The sequence below is a fragment of the Durio zibethinus genome, chromosome 5 (assembly GCF_047325235.1).
Source record: "Durio zibethinus cultivar Kanyao isolate XHJ-2024 chromosome 5, ASM4732523v1, whole genome shotgun sequence".
Classification (NCBI taxonomy): Eukaryota; Viridiplantae; Streptophyta; class Magnoliopsida; order Malvales; family Malvaceae; genus Durio; species Durio zibethinus.
This window is the reverse complement of record NC_143166.1, coordinates 18,844,472-18,864,544: the sequence shown is the minus strand read 5'-3', so window position 1 is coordinate 18,864,544 and position 20,073 is coordinate 18,844,472.

Here is a 20,073-nt window from a genome sequence, read left to right as displayed (position 1 = left end):
TCTGAAATGGGGACACATTTTTCAAATGGTCACAAAATCTTGTACACTTAGAGCTTTTAGCTGAATTGTTTTGTGCATGCCAACAAAAATACAAGGATCACGTCTAAGATTGGACTGGACCGAGGGTTGCGGTAGCAGGATCAGGAGCATGAAGAGGGGGACCCGGTCGATCCCCGGCTTGTGCATCCCGCCCCTCTGGCTGGCTGAGCGCCCACACGCTCGTTTCATGGGTTGACTTAGGCATACAGAGTTCATTCCCAGTCTAAGCATACAGAGTTCATTCCCAGTCTAAGATCGGACCAGACCGAGAGTTGCGGCAGCACATGCTGGGCTCGGGCATGTGCTGGTGCCGTATTTTTCTTCGTCGGGGCACCATCACCGAAGAACCTGACCTGCGGTATTGGGGTTCCGGCGATCGAGGGGGCCGGGGGGTGTGCGCACATGATGTGTGATGGCTGCTCGTACTTGGCCCTCATATTGTCCCCCACTCCCTCATCAAACCTCGAGAACTCACACCCCCTTAAAGAGCATTTGAGATTTTATAGGTTTGCTGCCAGTAGGCATTAAAGTGTCTAAAATGGGTACACTTTTTTCAAATGGTCGTAAAATCTTGTACACTTCTATTTTTTTGCTAAATTTTTTTGCGCGTGCCAAAGAAAATACAAGGATCACGTCTACCAAGTTTGGGGCCAAAACTCCTTCTGAAAAAATTTTAAAAAATCTAAAACCGCAAAAAGTTTCAAAAATCGTGAAAAATAGAAAACGAGTCGTCTTGCCATGAAACTTCACGTGAAGGCTTAAGGGACCATTGTTATGAATTTACAAGCCATAAAAATGGCATTGGCATGTACAAATATGAAGATGTGCCTAAACCCACCTACCACCCTATCAATCCACGGCTTGCGCATCCCGTCTCTGTGGCCGACGTAGTGCCTGCCCGCCCACTTGTTTCGTCGGTAGGCTTAGGCATACGGAGTTCATTCCCAGTCTAAGATCGGACCAGATCGAGGGTTACCGTAGCAAGATCGTCAACACGCAGAAGGGGACTGGGCCGATCCCCGGCTTGCGTATCCCACCCCTCTGGTCAGCTGAACACCCGCACGCTCGTTTCATGCGTTGACTTAGGCATACGGAGTTCATTCCCAGTCTAAGCATACAGAGTTCATTCCCAGTCTAAGATCGGACCAGACCAAGGGTTGCGACAGCACATGCTAGGCTCGAGCATTTCTTGGTGCCACATTTTTCTTCGCTAGGGCACCATCGTCGGAGAACCTGACTGACGGAATTGGGGTTTCGATGATCGGGGGAGCCGGGGGATGTGCGTACATGATGTGCGATGGGTGCTGGTACTTGGCCCTTATATTGGCCCCCTATCCTTCATCAAACCTCGAGAACTCACACCCTCTTAAACAGCATTTGAGATTTTACAAGTTTGCTGCCAGTAGCCATTAAAGTGTCTGAAATGGGGACACTTTTTTCAAATGGTCACAAAATCTTGTACACTTCGATTTTTTTAGCTGAATTTTTTTGGGCGTGCCAACAAAAATAAAAGGATCACGTATACCATTTTAGACGTAGCGCCCGCCCGCCCATCCGCTCATTTCGTCGGTTGGCCTAGGCATACGGAGTTCATTCCCAGTATAAGATCAAAACGGACCGAGGGTTGCGATTGTAGCATCGACAGCACGTAGAGGGGGACTCGACTAATCCCCGACTTGCGCATCTCGCCCCTCTGGCCGGCTGAGCACCCGCACGCTCGTTTCGTGGGTTGACTTAGGCATATAGAGTTCATTCCCGGTCTAAGATCGGATCGAACCGAGGGTTAAGGTGGCACATGCTGGGCTCAGGCATGTGTTGGTGCCGTATTTTTCTTTGTCGGGGCACCATCGTCGGAGCATCGCTGGAGAACCTGACCGACGGCATTGGGGTTCCGACGATCAGGGGGGCCGGGGGGTGTGCGCACATGATGTGCAATGGGTGCTGGTACTTGGCCCTCATATTGTGCAATGGGTGCTGGTACTTGGCCCTCATATTGGCCTGCTATCCCTCAACAAACCTCGAGAACTCACACCCCTTAAAGAGCATTTGAGATTTTACAGGTTTGCTGCCAGTAGCCATTAAAGTGTCTGAAATGGGGACACTTTTTTCAAATGGTCACAAAATCTTGTACACTTTGACTTTTTAGCTGAATTTTTTTATGCATTGCAAAAAAAATACAAGGATCACGTATGCCAAGTTGGGGCCAAAACTCCTTCCGAAAAAATTTAAAAAATCTCGAACTGCAAAAAGTTTCAAAAATCGTGAAAAATAGAAAACAAGTCGTCCTACCATGAAACTTCACGTGAAGGCTTAAGCGACCATTTTATGAATTTACAAGCCATAAAAATGGCATTGGCATGCAGAAATATGAAGATGTGCCTAAACCCACCTACCACCCTATTGATCCACGGCTTGCACATCCCGTCTCTCTGGTCGGCGTAGTGCCCGCCCACCCAATCGCCCGCTCGTTTCATCAGTTGGCTTAGGCATACAGAGTTCATTCCCAGTCTAAGATCAGACTGGAGCAAGGGTTCTGGCAGTAGGATCGGTAGCATGCAGAGGGGGACCCAACCGATCCCTGGCTTGCGCATCCAGCCCCTCTGGTCGGCATAGCACCCGCACGGTCGTTTCGTGGGTGGACTTAGGCATACGGAGTTCATTTGCAGTCTAAGATCGGACTGGACTGAGGGTTGGGGTAGGACATGCTGGGCTCGGGCATGTGTTGGTGCTACATTTTTCTTCGTCGGGGCACCATCGTCGGAGCATCGCCGGAGAACCTGATCGAGGCATTAGGGTTTCGGTGATCGGGGGGCGGAGGGGTTATGTGCACATGATGTGCGATGGGTGCTGGTACATGGCCCTTATATTGGCCCCCTATCCCTCATCAAACCTTAAGAACTCACACCCTCTTAAAGAGCATTTGACATTTTATAGGTTTGCTGCCAGTAGCCATTAAAGTGTCTGAAATGGGGACACTTTTTTCAAATGGTCACAAAATCTTGTACACTTTGAGTTTTTAGCTGAATTTTTTTGTGCATGCCAACAAAAATTCCAGGATCACGTATACCAAGTTTGGGGCCAAAACTCCTTCCAAAAAAATTTTAAAAAGTCCTGAACTGTAAAAAGTTTCAAAAATCATGGAAAATAGAAAACGAGTCATCTTGCCATGAAACTTCACGTGAAGGCTTAAGGGACTACTGTATGAATTTACAAGCCATAAAAATGGCATTGGCATGCAGAAATATGAAGATGTTCCGAAACCCACCTATCACACTATCGATCCACGGCTTGCGCATCCCATCTCTTTGGCCGGTGTAGTGCCCGCCTGCCCGCCCGCCTGCTCGTTTCGTCAGTTGGCTTAGGCATACAAAGTTCATTCTTAGTCTAAGATCAGACCGGACCGAGGGTTGTGGCAGCAGGATCGGCAGCACGCAGAGGGGGACCCGATCGATCGCCGGCTTGCACATCCCGCCCCTCTGGCCGGCTGAGCACCTACACGCTCATTTCGTGGGTTGACTTAGGCATACAGAGTTTATTTCCAGTCTAAGCATACGAAGTTCATTCCCAATCTAAGATCGGACCGGGCCGAGGGTTGCGGTAGCACATGTTGGGCTCGGGCATGTGTTGGTGCCATATTTTTCTTCGTCGGGGCACCATCGCCGCAGCATCGTCGGAGAACCTGACTGGCGGCATTGGGGTTCCAACGATCGGGGGGGCCGAGGGGGGGTATGCACACATGATGGGTGATGGGTGCTGGTATTTAGCCCCCTATCCCTCATCAAACCTCGAGAACTCACACCCCCTTAAAGAGCTTTTGAGGTTTTACAGGTTTACTGCCAGTAGCCATTAAAGTGTCTGAAATGGGGACACTTTTTTCAAATGGTCACAAAATCTTGTACACTTAGAGCTTTTAGCTGAATTGTTTTGTGCATGCCAACAAAAATACAAGGATCACGTCTACCAAGTATGGGGCCAAAATTCATTCCGAAAAAATTTTAAAAAATCCCAAACAGTAGAAAGATTAAAAAATCGTGAAAAATAGAAAACGAGTCGTCCTGCCATGAAACTTCACGTGAAGGCTTAAGCGACCATTGTATGAATTTACAAGCCACAAAAATGGCATTGGCATGCAGAAATATGAAGATGTGTGTAAACCCACCTACAACCCTATCAATCCACGACTTGCGCATGCCGTCTCTCTGGCCGGCATAGTGCCCGCCCGCCCGCCTGCTCGTTTCGTCGGTTGGCTTAGGCATATGGAGTTCATTCATAGTCTAAGATTGGACCGGACCGAGGGTTGTGGCAGCAGGATCGACAGCACGCAGAGGAGGACCCTACCGATCCCTGGGTTGTGCATCCCACCCCTCTGGCCGGCTGAGCACACACACGCTCGTTTTATGGGTTGACTTAGGCATATGGAGTTCATTCCCAGTCTAAGGATATAGAGTTCATTCCCAGTCTAAGATCGGATCAGACCGAGTGTTGCGGCAGCACATGCTGGGCTCGAGCATGTGCTGGTGCCACATTTTTCTTTGTCGGGGCACCATCACCGGAGCATCGTCGGAGAACCTGACCGACGGCATTGGGGTTCCGGCGATCGGGGGGGTCGGGGGATGTGCGCACATGATGTGCGATGGGTGCTGGTACTTGGCCCTTATATTGGCCCCCTATCCCTCATAAAACCTCGAGAACTCACACCCCCTTAAAGAGCATTTGAGATTTTACAGGTTTGCTGCCAATGGCCATTAAAGTGTCTAAAATGGGGACACTTTTTTCAAATGGTCACAAAATCTTGTACACTTCGAGTTTTTAGCTGAATTTTTTTACGCATGCCAAAAAAAATGCAAGGATCACGTCTACCAAGTTTGGGGCCAAAAATCCTTCCGAAAGAATTTTTAAAAATCTCGAACCACAAAAAGTTTCAAAAATCATGAAAAATAGAAAACGAGTCATCTTGCCATGAAACGTTACGTGATGGCTTAAGGGACCATTGCATGAATTTACAAGCCATAAAAATGGCATTGGCAAGCAGAAATATGAAGATGTGCCTAAACCCACCTACCACCCTATCGATCCACGGCTTACGCATCCTGTCTCCCTGGCCGGCGTAGTGCCCGCCCGCCTGCCCACCCACTCATTTCTTCGGTTGGCTTAGGCATACGGAGTTCATTCCCAGTCGAAGATCAGACCGGACTGAGGGTTACGGCAGCAGGATCGGCAGCACACAGAGGGGGACCCGATCGATCCCCAGCTTACGCATCCCGCCCCTCTGGCCGGCTGAGCGCCCGCACACTTGTTTCGTGGGTTGACTTAAGCATACGGAGTTCATTCCCAGTATAAGATCAGACCAGACCAAAGGTTTCGGTAGCACATGCTGGGCTCGGGCATGTACTGGTGTCGCATTTTTCTTCGTCGGGGCACCATCGTCGGATCATCGCCGGAGAACCTGACCGGCGGCATTGGGTTCCGACGATTGGGGGGCTGGGGGTGTGCACACATGATGTGGGATGGGTGCTGGTACTTGGCCCATATATTGGCCCCCTATCCCTCATCAAACCTTGAGAACTCAGACCCCCTTAAAGAGCATTTGAGATTTTACAGGTTTGCTGCCAGTAGCCATTAAAGTGTCTGAAATAGGGACACTTTTTTCAAATGGTCACAAGATCTTTTACACTTCGAGTTTTTAGTTGAACTTTTTTTTGCTTGCCAACAAAAATACACGGATCACGTCTACCATGTTTGGGGCCAAAACACCTTCCGAAAAAATTTTAAAAAATCCTGAACCGTAAAAAGTTTCAAAAATCGTTAAAAATAGAAAACGAGTCGTCTTGCCATGAAACTTCATGTGAAGGCTTAAGGGACCATTGTATGAATTTACAAGCCATAAAAATGGCATTGGCACAAAGAAATATGAAGATGTGCCTAAACCCACCTATCACCCTATCGATCCACAGCTTGCGCATCTTGTCTCTCTAGCCAGCGTAGTGCCCGCCAACCTGCCCGCTCACTCGTTTCGTCGGCTGGCTTAGGCATATGAAGTTCATTCCCAGTCTAAGATCAGAACGAAATGAGGGTTGTGGCAGTAGGATCGACAGCACGTAGAGGGGGACCTTCTGATCCCCGGCTTACGCATCCCGCCCCTCTGGCCGACTGAGCGCCCGCGCGCTTGTTTCGTGGGTTGACTTAAGCATATGCAGTTCATTCCCAATCTAAGATCAGACCAGACCAAGGCTTGCGGCAGCACATGCTAGGCTCGGGCATGTGCTGGTGCCACATTTTTCTTCATCGGGGCACCATCGTCGGATGATCGCCAGAGAACCTGACCGGCGGCATTAGGGTTCCGGCGATCGGGGGGGTGTGCGCACATGATGTGCGATGGTTGCTGGTACTTGGGCCTTATATTGGCCCCCTATCCCTCATTAAACCTTGAGAACTCACACCCCCTTAAAAAGCATTTGAGATTTTACAGGTTTGCTACCAGTAGCCATTAAAGTGTCTGAAATGGGGACACTTTTTTCAAATGGTCACAAAATCTTGTACACTTCGAGTTTTTAGCTGAATTTTTTTTTGCATGCCAAAAAAAACACAAGGATCACGTCTACCATGTTTGGGGCCAAAACTCCTTTCAAAAAAATTTTAAAAAATCTCGAATCGCAAAAAGTTTCAAAAATCGTGAAAAATAGAAAACGAGTCGTCTTGCCATGAAACTTCACGTGAAGGCTTAAGGGACCGTTGTATGAATTTACAAGCCATAAAAATGGCATTGGCACATAGAAATATGACGATGTACCTAAACCCACCTACCACCATATCAATCCACGGCTTGCGCATCCCGTCTCTCTGGCCGGCGTCGTGCCCGCCCTTTCGCCTGCTCGCTCGTTTCGTCGGTTGGCTTAGGCATAAGGAGTTCATTTCCAATGTAAGATCAGACCAGACTGAGGTTATGGTAGCAGGATCGGCAGCACGCAGAGGGGGACCCGATCGATCCCCGGCTTGCGCATCCCGTCCCTCTGGCCGGCTGAGCGCCCACACGCTCATTTCATGGGTTGACTTAAGCGTACGAAATTCATTCCTGGTCTAAGCATACGGAGTTCATTCCCAGTCTAAGATTGGACTAGACCGAGGGTTGTGGCAGCACATGCTGGGCTCGGGCATGTGCTGTGCCGCATTTTTCTTCATCGGGGCACCATCGTCGGAGCATCACCGGAGAACCTGATCCACGACATTTAGGTTCCGACGATCGGGGGGGCCGGGGGGTGTGCGCACATGATGTGCGATGGGTGCTGGTACTTGGCCCTTATATTGGCCCCCTATCCCTCATCAAACCTCGAGAACTCACACTCCCTTAAAGAGAATTTGAGATTTTACCGGTTTGCTGCCAGTAGGCATTAAAGTGTCTGAAATGGGGACACTTTTTTCAAATGGTCCCAAAATCTTGTACACTTCAAATTTTTAGCTGAATTTTTTGTGCATGCCAACAAAAATACAAGGATCATGTATACCAAGTTTGGGGCCAAAACTCATTCCGAAGAAATTTTAAAAAATCCCGAACAGTAAAAAGTTTCAAAAATCGTGAAAAATAGAAAACGAGTCGTCTTACCATGAAACTTCACGTGAAGGCTTAAGGGGCCATTGTATGAATTTACTAGCCATAAAAATGGCATTGGCACACAGAAATATGAAGATGTGCCTAAACCCACCAACCACCCTATCGATCCACGGCTTGCGTATCCCCTCTCTCTGGCTGGCGTTGTGCGCGCCCGCCCGTCCGCTTGTTTCGTCGGTTGGCTTAGGCATACGGAGTTCATTCCAAGTCTAAGATCGAACTGAACAGAGGGTTGCAGCAAAAGGATTGGCAACACACAGAGGGGGACCCGACCGATCCCTAGCTTGCGCATCCAGCCCCTCTGGTCGGCTGAGCACCCGCACACTCGTTTCGTGGGTTGACTTAGGCATACGGAGTTCGTTCCCAGTCTAAGATCAGACCGGACCGAGGGTTACGGCAGCACATACTAGGCTCGGGCATGTGCTGGTGCCACATTTTTCTTCGTCGGGGCACCATCGCCAGAGCATCGCTGGAGAACCTGACTGGCGGCATTGGGGTTCCGACGATCGGGGGGCCGGGGGGGTGTGCACAAATGATGTGCGATGGGTGCTGGTACTTGGCCCATATATTGACCCCCTATCCCTCATGAAACCTCAAGAACTCACACCCCTTTAAAGAGCATTTGAGATTTTATAGGTTTGCTGCCAGTAGCCATTAAAGTGTCTAAAATAGGGACATTTTTTTCAAATGGCCACAAAATCTTGTGCACTAGGAGTTTTTAGCTGAATTTTTTTGTGCATGCCAAAAAAAATACAAGGATTACGTTTGCCAAGTTTAGGGTGAAAACTCCTTCCAAAAAAATTTTAAAAAATCCCAAACCTCAAAAAGTTTTAAAAATCCTGAAAAATAGAAAACGAGTCGTCTTGCCATGAAACTTCACGTGAAGGCTTAAGGGACCATTGTATGAATTTACATGCCATAAAAATGGCATTGGCACGGAGAAATATGAAGATGGGCCTAAACCCACCTACCACCCTATCGATCCACGGCTTGCACATCCCGTCTCTCTGGCCAACGTAGTACACGCCCGCCCGCCCGCCCGCTCGTTTCGTCGATTGGCTTAGGCATACGGAGTTCATTCCCAGTCTAAGATTGGACCAAACTGAGGGTTGCGGCAGTAGGATCGGCAGCACATAGAGGGGGACCCTACCGATCCCCGACTTGCGCATCCCACCCTTCTGGCCGGCTGAGCGCCCGCACGCTTGTTTCTTGGGTTGACTTGGGCATACGAAGTTCATTCCCAGTCTAAGCATACGATGTTCATTTCCAGTCTAAGATCGGACCAGACCAAGGATTGCGGTAGCATATGCTGGGCTCGGGCATGTGCTGGTGCTGCATTTTTCTTCGTCGGGGCACCATCGTCGGAGCATCGTCGGAGAACCTGACCGACGGCATTGGGGTTCTGACGATCGGGGGGGCCGGGGGGGGTGTGCGCACATGATGTGCGATGGGTGCTGCTACTTGGCCCTTATATTGGCCCCCTATCCCTCATCAAACCATGAGAACTCACACCCCCTTAAAGAGCATTTGAGATTTTACAGGTTTGTTGCCAGTAGCCATGAAAGTGTCTGAAATGGGGACACCTTTTTCAAATGGTCACAAAATCTTGTACACTTCGAGTTTTTAGTTGAATTTTTTTATGCACGGCAACAAAAATACAAGGATCATGTCTGCCAATTTTGGGGCCAAAACTCTTTCCAAAATAATTTTAAAAAATCTCGACGCAAAAAAGCTTCAAAAATCATGAAAAACAGAAAATGAGTTGTCTTGCCATAAAACCTCACGTGAATGCTTAAGGGACCATTGTATGAATTTACAAGCCATAAAAATGGCATTGACATGCAGAAATATGAGGATGTGCCTAAACCCACCTACCACCCTATCGATCCACGGCTTGCGCATCCTGTCTGTCTGGCCGACGTAGTGCCCGCATGCCCGCCCTCTCACTCATTTCGTCAGTTGGCTTAGGCATACGGAGTTCATTCCCAATCTAAGATTGGATCGGACCGAGGGTTATGGCAGTAGGATCAACAGCACGCAGAGGGGAACCCGACCTATCCCCGGCTTGCGCATCCCACCCCTCTGGCCGGCTGAGCACCCGCACGCTCGTTTCGTGGGTTGACTTAGGCATACGGAGTTCATTCCCTATCTAAGCATACAAAGTTCATTCCCAGTCTAAGATCGGACTGAACCGAGGGTTGCGGCAGCACATGCTGGGCTCGGGCATGTGCTGGTGCCACATTTTTCTTCGTCGGGGCACCATCGCTGGGGCATAGTCGGAGAACCTGACCAATGACATTGGGGTTCCGGCGATCGGGGGGGCCGGGGGGGTGTAAGCACATGATGTGCGATGGGTTCTGGTACTTGGCCCTTATATTGGTCCCCTATTTCTCATCAAACCTCGAGAACTCACACTCCCTTAAAGAGCATTTCAGATTTTACAAGTTTGCTGCCAGTAGCCATTAAAGTGTCTGAAATGGAGACACTTTTTTCAAATGGTCACAAAATATTGTACACTTCGAGTTTTTTGCTGAATTTTTTTGTGCATGCCAACAAAAATACAAGGATCACGTCTACCAAGTTTGGGGCCAATCCTGAACCAAAAAAAGTTTCAAAAATCATGAAAAATAGAAAACGAGTCGTCTCGCCATGAAACTTCACGTCAAGGCTTAAGGGACCATTGTATGAATTTACAAGCCATAAAAATGGCATTGGCATGCAAAAATATGAAGATGTGCCTAAACCCACCTACCACCCTATCGATCCACGGCTTACGCATCCTGTCTCTCTGGCGGGCGCAGTGCCTGCCCGCCCGTCGGCTCGTTCTGTCGGTTGGCTTAGGCATACGGAGTTCATTCCCAGTCTAAGATCAGACCAGACCGAGGGTTGTGGCAGCAGGATCGGCAGCATGCAGAGGGGGACCCGACTGATCACCGCTTGTGCATCCCACCCCTTTGGCCACGTGAAAAATAGAAAACGAGTCGTCTCGCCATGAAACTTCACGTGAAGGCTTAAGGGACCATTGTATGAATTTACAAGCCATAAAAATGGCATTGGCATGCAAAAATATGAATATGTGCCTAAGCCCACCTACCACCCTATCGATCCACGGCTTGCGCATCCCGTCTCTCTGGCCGGCGCAGTGCCTGCCCGCCCGTCGGCTCGTTCTGTCGGTTGGCTTAGGCATACGGAGTTCATTCCCAGTCTAAGATCAGACCAGACCGAGGGTTGTGGCAGCAGGATCGGCAGCATGCAGAGGGGGACCCGACCAATCACCGCTTGTGCATCCCGCCCCTTTGGTCGGTTGAGCGCTCGCACGCTCGTTTTGTGGGTTGACTTAGGCATACGAAGTTGATTCCCAGTCTAAGATCGGACTGGACTGAGGGTTGCGGTAGCACATGTTGGGCTCGAGCATTTGCTGGTGCCGTATTTTTCTTCGTCGGGGCACCATCGTCGGAGCATCACCGGAGAACTTGACTGACGGTATTGGGGTTCCGACGATCGGAGGGGTCGGGGGGATGTGCGCACATGATGTGCGATGGGTGCTGGTACTTGGCTCTTATATTGGCCCCCTATCCCTCATCAAACCTTAAGAACTCATACCCCCTTAAAGAGCATTTGAGATTTTACAGGTTTGCTGCCAGTAGCAATTAAAGTGTCTGAAATGGGGACACTTTTTTCAAATGGTCACAAAATCTTGTACACTTCGAGTTTTTACCTGAATTGTTTTGTGCAAGCCAACAAAAATACAAGGATCACGTCTACCAAGTTTGGGGCCAAAACTCCATCCAAAAAAATTGTAAAAAATCTCGAACCGTAAAAAGTTTCAAAAATCGTGAAAAATAGAAAACGAGTCGTCTTGCCATGAAACTTCACGTGAAGGCTTAAGGGACCACTGTATGAATTTACAAGCCATAAAAATGGCATTGGAATGTAGAAATATGAAGATGTGCCTAAACCCACCTACCTCTCTATCGATCCACAGCTTGCGTATCCCGTCTCTCTGGCCGACGTAGTGTCCGCACGCCCGCCCGCCCGCTCATTTCGTCGGTTCACTTATGCGTATGGAGTTCATTCCCAGTCTAAGATCGGACCGGACAGGACCGAGGGTTGCAGCAGCACATGCTGGGCTCGGGCATGTGCTGGTGCCGTATTTTTCTTCGTCGGGGCACCATCGTCGGAGCATCGTCGGAGAACCTGACCGGCGGCATTGGGGTTCAGGCGATCGGGGGGGCTGGGGGGTGTGCGCACATGATGTGCGATGGGTGCTGGTACTTGGCCCTTATATTGGCCCCCTATCCCTCATCAAACCTCAAGAACTCACACCCCCTTAAAGAGCATTTGAGATTTTACAGGTTTGCTGCCAGTAGCCATTAAAGTGTCTGAAATGGGGACACTTTTTTCAACTGGTCACAAAATCTTGTCCACTTCAAGTTTTTAGCTGAATTTTTTTATGCGTGCCAACAAAATTACAAGGATCATATCTACGAACTTTGGGGCCAAAAATCGTTCCGAAAAAGTTTTAAAAAATCCCAACTCGCAAAAATTTTCAAAAATCGTGAGAAATAGAAAATGAGTCGTCTTGCCATGAAACTTCACGTGAAGGCTTAAGGGACCATTGTATGAATTTTCAAGCCATAAAAATGGCATTGGCACACTGAAATATGAAGATGTGCCTAAACCCACCTACCACCCTATCGATCCATGGCTTGCGCATCCCGTCTCTCTGGCCGGCGCAGTGCCCGCCCGCCCACCCGCTCGTTTCGTCGGTTGGCTTAGGCGTACGGACTTTATTCCCAGTCTAAGATTGGATCGGATCGAGGGTTGTGACAACAGGATCGGCAGCATGTCGAAGGGCACCCGATCGATCCCCGGCTTGTGCATCCCACCCCTCTAGCCGGTTGAGCACCCACACGCTCATTTTGTGGGTTGAGTTAGGCATACGGAGTTCATTCCCAGTCTAAGCACACGGAATTCATTCCCAGTCTAAATTAGACCAGATCGAGGGTTACGGTAGCACATGCTGGGCTCGGGCATGTGTTGGTGCTGCATTTTGCTTCGTCGGAGCATCGTTGAAGAACCTGACTGGCGGCATCAGGGTTCCAATGATCGAGGGGGCCGGGGGGGTGTGCACACATGATGTGCGATGGGTGCTGGTTCTTGGCCCTTATATTGGCCCCCTATCCCTCATCAAAGCTCGAGAACTCACACCCCCTTAAAGAGCATTTGAGATTTTACAGGTTTGCTGCCAGTAGCAATTAAAGTGTCTGAAATGGGGACACTTTTTTCAAATGGTCACAAAATCTTGTACACTTCGAGTTTTTAGCTAAATGTTTTTGTGCATGCCAAAAAAAAATACAAGGATCACGTCTACCAAGTTTGGGGCCAAAACTCCTTTCAAAAAAATTTTAAAAAATCTCGAACCACAAAAAGTTTCGAAAATTATGAAAAACAGAAAACGAGTCGTCTTGTGATGAAACTTCACGTGAAGGCTTAAGCAACCATTGTATGAATTTACAAGCCATAAAAATGGCATTGGCATGGAGAAATATGAAGATGTGCCAAAACCCACCTACCACCCCATCGATCCACGGCTTGCGCATCCTGTCTTTCTGGTCAGTGTGGTGCCCGCCCACCCGCTCGCTCGTTTTGTCGATTGGCTTAGGCTTACGGAGTTCATTCCCAGCCTAAGATCAGACCAAACCAAGGGTTGTGGTAGTAGGATCCGTAGCACGTAGAGGGGGACCCAACCGATCCCTGACTTACGCATCCTGCCCCTCTGGTCGGTTGAGCACCCGCACGCTCGTTTCGTGGGTTGACTTAGGCATACGGAGTTCATTTCCAGTCTAAGATCAGACCGGACCGAGGGTTACGGCAGCACATGCTGGGCTCGAGCATGTGTTGGTGCCGCATTTTTCTTCATCGGGGCACCATTACGGGAGAACCTGACCGGCGGCATTGGAGTTTCGACGATCGGGGGCGCCGGGGGGGTGTGCGCACATGATGTGCGATGGGTGCTGGTACTTGGCCCTTATATTGGCCCCCTATCCCTCATCAAACCTTGAGAACTCACACCCCCTTAAAGAGCATTTGAGATTTTACAGGTTTACTGCCAGTAGCCATTAAAGTGTCTGAAATGGGGACACTTTTTTCAAATGGTCAGAAAATCTTGTCCACTACAAGTTTTTAGCTGAATTTTTTTATGCGTGCCAACAAAAATACAAGGATCACATCTACAAAGTTTTGGGCCAAAAATCGATCCGAAAAAGTTTTAAAAAATCCCAACTCGTAAAAAGTTTCAAAAATCGTAAGAAATAGAAAATGAGTCGTCTTGCCATGAAACTTCATGTGAAGGCTTAAGGGACCATTGTATGAATTTACAAGCCATAAAAATGGCATTGGCACACTGAAATATGAAGATGTGCCTAAACCCACCTACCACCCTAGCGATCCATGGTTGCGCATCCCGTCTGTCTGGCCGGCGCAGTGCCCGCCGCCCGCCCGCCCACTCGTTTCGTCGGTTGGCTTAGGCATACGGAGTTTCTTCCCAGTCTAAGATTGGACCGGACCGAGGGTTGTGATAGCAGGATCAGCAGCATGTAGAAGGGCACCCGATCGATCCCCGGCTTGTGCATCCCGCCCCTCTGGCCGGCTGAGCACCCGCACGCTCGTTTTGTGGGTTGACTTAGGCATACGGAGTTCATTCCCAATCTAAGCACACGAAATTCATTCCCAGTCTAAATCAGACCGGATTGAGTGTTGCGGTAGCACATGCTGGGCTCGGGCATGTGTTGGTGCCGTATTTTGCTTCGTCCGAGCATCGCTGGAGAACCTGACCGACGGCATTAGGGTTCCAATGATCGAGGGGGCCGGGGGGTGTGCACACATGATGTGCGATGGGTGCTGGTTCTTGGCCCTTATATTGGCCCCTTATCCCTCATCAAAGCTCGAAAACTCACACCCCCTTAAAGAGCATTTGAGATTTTACAGGTTTGCTGCCAGTAGCCATTAAAGTGTCTAAAATGGGGACACTTTTTTCAAATGGTCACAAAATCTTGTACACTTCGAGTTTTTAGCTGAATTTTTTTGTGCATGCCAAAAAAAATACAAGGATCACGTCTACCAAGTTTGGGGCCAAAACTCTTTTGAAAAAAATTTTAAAAAATCCCGAACCACAAAAAGTTTTAAAAATCATGAAAAATAGAGAACGAGTCGTCTTGTGATGAAACTTCACGTGAAGGCTTAGGCAACCATTGTATGAATTTACAAGCCATAAAAATGGCATTGGCATGGAGAAATATGAAGATGTGCCAAAACCCACCTACCACCCCATCGATCCACGGCTTGCGCATCCCGTCTTTCTGGTCAGTGTGGTGCTCGCCCACCCGCTCGCTCATTTTGTCGGTTGGCTTAGGCTTACGGAGTTCATTCCCAGCCTAAGATCAGACCGAACCGAGGGTTACGGTAGTAGGATCCGTAGCACGCAGAGGGGGACCCGACCGATCCCTGACTTGCGCATCCCACCCCTCCGGTCGACTGAGCACCCGCACGCTCGTTTCATGGGTTGACTTAGGCATACGAAATTCATTCCCAATCTAAGCATACGAAGTTCATTCCCAATCTAAGATTGGACCAGATCGAGGGTTGCGGTAGCACATGCTGGGCTCGGGCATGTGTTGGTGCCATATTTTTCTTCGTTGGGGCACCATCGTCGGAGCATCGCCGGAGAACCTGACCGACGGCATTGGGGTTCCAGCGATCGGGGGGTTCGGGGGGGCGTGCGCACATGATGTGTGGTGGGTGCTGGTACTTGGCCCCTATATTGGCCCCCTATCCCTTATCAAACCTCCAGAACTCACACCCCCTTAAAGAGCATTTGAGATTTTACTAGTTTGCTGCCAGTAGCAATTAAAGTGTCTGAAATGGGGACACTTTTTTCAAATGGTCACAAAATCTTGTACACTTCGAGTTTTTAGCTAAATGTTTTTGTGCATGCCAAAAAAAATACAAGGATCACGTCTACCAAGTTTGGGGCCAAAACTCCTTCTGAAAAAATTTTAAAAAATCTCGACTCGCAAAAAGTTTCAAAAATCGTGAAAAATAGAAAACGAGTCACCTTGCCATGAAACTTCATGTGAAGGCTTCAGGGACCATTGTATGAATTTAGAAGCCATAAAAATGGCATTGGCATGCTGAAATAAGAAGATGTGCATAAACCCACCTACCACCCTATCGATCCACGGCTTACGCATCCTGTCTCTCTTGCCGGCGTAGTGCCCGCCTGCCCGCATGCCCGCTCATTTCGTCGGTCGGCTTAGGCTTACGAAGTTCATTCCCAGTCTTAGATCAGACCGGAGTGAGGGTTATGGTAGTAGGATCTGCAGCACACAGAGGGGGACCCGACCGATCCCCGACTTGTGCATCTTACCCCTCTGGATGGCTGAGCACCCGCACGCTCATTTCATGGGTTAACTGAGGCATACAAAGTTCATTCCCAGTCTAAGCATATGGAGTTCATTCCCTGTCTAAGATTGGACCAGACCGAAGTTTGCGACAGCACATGCTAGGCTCGAGCATGTGTTGGTGCCGTATTTTTCTTCGTCGGGGCACCATTGTCGGAGCATCACCGAAGAACCTGATCGACGGAATTGGGGTTCCGACGATCGGGGGGGTCGGGGGGTGTGCGCACATGATGTGCGAGGGGTGCTGGTACTTGGCCCTTATATTGGCCCCCTATCCCTCATCAAACCTCGAGAACTCACACCCCCTTAAAGAGCATTTGAGATTCTACAGGTTTGCCGCCAGTAGCCATTAAAGTGTCTAAAATGGGGACACTTTTTTCAAATGGGCTCAAAATCTTGTAAACTTCGAGTTTTTAGCTAAATTTTTTTGTGCTTGCCAACAAAAATAAAAGGATCATGTCTACCAAGTTTGGGGCCAAAACTCCTTCCAAAAAAATTTTACAAAATCCCGAACCGCAAAAAGTTTCAAAAATCATGAAAAACAGAAAATGAGTCGTCTTGCCATGAAACTTCACGTGAAGGCTTAAGGGGCCATTGTATGAATTTACAAGCCATTAAAATGGTATTGGCATGCAGAAATATGAAGATGTGCCTAAACCCACCTACCACCCGTCTTTCTAACCGATGTAGTGCCCACCCGCCCGCCCGTCCGCTCGTTCCGTCGGTTGGCTTAGGCATATGGAGTTCATTCCCAGTCTAAGATCAGACCGGAGTGAGGGTTGTGGCAGCAGGATTGGTAGCATGCAGAGGGGGAACCGGCTGATCCCCGGCTTGCGCATCCCGCCCCTCTGGCCGGCTGAGCACCCGCACGCTCATTTCGTGGGTTGACTTAGGCATATGGAGTTCATTCCTAGTCTAAGCATACGGAGTTCATTCCCAGTCTAAGTTCAGATCAGACCGAGGGTTGCGGTAGCACATGCTGGACTCGGGCATGTGTTGGGGCCGTATTTTTCTTCGTCGGGGTACCATCGCCGGAGCATCGTCGGAGAACCTACCGACGACATTGGGGTTCCGGTGATCGAGGGGGCCGGGGGGGTATGCGCACATGATGTGCGATGGGTGCTGGTACTTTGCCCTTATATTGGCCCCCTGTCCCTCATCAAACCTCAAGAACTCACATCCCCTTAAAGGGCATTTGAGATTTTACAGGTTTGCTGCCAGTAGCCATTAAAGTGTCTGAAATGGAGACATTTTTTTCAAATGGTCTCAAAATCTTGTACACTTCGAGTTTTTATCTGAATCTTTTTTTGCTTGCCAAAAAAAATAAAAGGATCACGTCTACCAAGATTGGGGCCATAACTCCTTCCAAAAAAATTTTAAAAAATCCAGAACCGCAAAAAGTTTCAAAAATCTTGAAAAATAGAAAACGAGTCGTCTTGCCATGAAACGTCACATGAAGACTTAAGGGACCATTGTATGAATTTACAAGCCATAAAAATGGCATTGGCATGCAGAAATATGAAGCTGTGCCTAAACCCACCTACCACCCGTCTCTCTAGCCGACGTAGTGCCCGTCCGCCCGCCTGCCCGCTGGCTCTGTCGGTTGGCTTAGGCATACGGAGTTCATTCCTAGTCTAAGATCAGACTGGAGTGAGGGTTACTGCAGCAAGATCGGCAGCATGCAGAGGGGCACCCGGTCGATCCCTGGCTTACGCATCCTGCCCCTCTGGCCGGCTGAGCACCCGTACGCTCGTTTCGTGAGTTGACTTAGGCATACGGAGTTCATTTTCAGTCTGAGCATATGGAGTTCATTCCCAGTCTAAGATTGGATCGGACCGGACCGAGGGTTGTGGCAGCACATGTTGGGCTCGGGCATGTGTTGGTGCTGCATTTTTCTTCGCTAGGGCACCATCGTCGGAGCATCACCGGAGAACCTAACTAGCGGCATTGGGGTTCCGACGATCAGGGGGGCCGGGGGGTGTGCGCACAAGATGTGCGATGGGTGCTGGTACATGGCCCTTATATTGGCCCCCTATCCCTCATCAAACCTCAAGAACTCACACCCCCTTAAAGAGCATTTTGAGATTTTACAGGTTTGCTGCCAGTAGCCATTAATGTGTCTGAAATGGGGACACTTTTTTCAAATGGTCACAAAATCTTGTGCACTTCGAGTTTTTAGCTGAATTTTTGTGTGCATGCCAATAAGAATACAATGATCACGTCTACCAAGTTTGGGGCCAAAACTCCTTTCGAAAAATTTTAAAAAATTCCGAACCGTAAAAAGATTCAAAAATCGTGAAAAATGGAAAACGAGTCGTCTTGCCATGAAACTTCACGTGAAGGCTTAAGGGACCATTGTATGAATTTACAAGCCATAAAAATGGCATTGGCATGCAGAAATATGAAGATGTGCCTAAACCCACCTACCACCCTATCGATCCACGGCTTGCGCATCCCGTCTCTCTGGTCGACGTAGTGCCCGCCCGCCCGCCCGCTTGCTCATTTCGGCGGTTGGCTTAGGCATATGAAGTTCATTCCCAGTCTAAGATCAGACCGGAGTGAGGGTTGCGGTAGCAGGATTGGCTGCATGCAGAGGGAGACCTGGCCGATCCCTGGCTTGCGCATCCTGCCCCTCTGGCCGGCTGAGCACCCGCACGCTCGTTTCGTGAGTTGACTTAGGCATACGGAGTTCATTCCTAGTCTGAGCATATGGAGTTCATTCCCAGTCTAAGATTGGACCGGACCAAACCGAGGGTTGTGGCAGCACATGCTGGGCTCGGGCATGTGTTGGTGCCGCATTTTTCTTCGTCAGGGCACCATCGTCGAAGCATCATCGGAGAACCTAACCGGCGGTATTGGGGTTCCGACGATCGGGGGGGCCGGGGGGGTTGTGCGCACAAGATTTGTGATGGGTGCTGGTAAATGGCCCTTATATTGGCCACCTATCCCTCATCAAACCTCAAGAACTCACACCCCCTTAAAGAGCATTTGAGATTTTATAGGTTTGCTGCCAGTAGCCATTAATGTGTCTGAAATGGGGACACTTTTTTCAAATGGTCACAAAATCTTGTACACTTCGAGTTTTTAGCTGAATTTTTTTGTGCACGCCAATAAAAATAAAAGGATTATGTCTACCAAGTTTCGGACCAAAACTCCTTCCGAAAAAATTTTCAAAAATCCCGAACCGCAAAAAGTTTCAAAAATCGTGAAAAATAGAAAACGAGTCATCTTGCCATGAAACTTAACGTGAAGGCTTAAGGGACCGTTGTATGAATTTACAAGCCATAAAAATGGCTTTGGCACGTAGAAATATGAAGAGGTGCCTAAACCCAGCTACCACCCTATCGATCCACGGCTTGTGCATCCCGTCTCTCTGGCAGGCGAAGTGCCCGCCCGCCCACTTGTTTCGTCGGTTGGCTTAGGTATACGAAGTTCATTCCCAGTCTAAGTTAAGACCGGACCGAGGGTTGCGGTAGCAGGATCGACAGCATGCAGAGGGGGACCCGACCGATCCTCAGCTTGCGCATCCCACCCTTCTGGTCGGCTGAGCACCTCACGCTCGTTTCGTGGGTTGACTTAGGCATACGGAGTTCATTCCCAGTCTAAGCCTACGTATTTCATTCCCAGTCTAAGATCAGACTGGACCAAGGGTTACGACAGCACATGCTGGGCTCGGGCATGTGCTGGTGTCGCATTTTTCTTTGCGGGGCACCATCGTCGGAGAACCTGACCGACGGCATTGGGTTTTCGGCGATCGGGGGGGCCGGGGGGGTGTGCGCACATGATGTGCGATGGGTGCTGGTACTTGGCCCTTATATTGGCCCCCTATCCTTCATCAAACCTTGAGAACTCACACCCCCTTAAAGAGCATTTGAGATTTTACAGGTTTGCTGCCATTAGCCATTAAAGTGTCTGAAATGGGGACACTTTTTTCAAATGGTCACAAAATCTTGTACACTTCGAGTT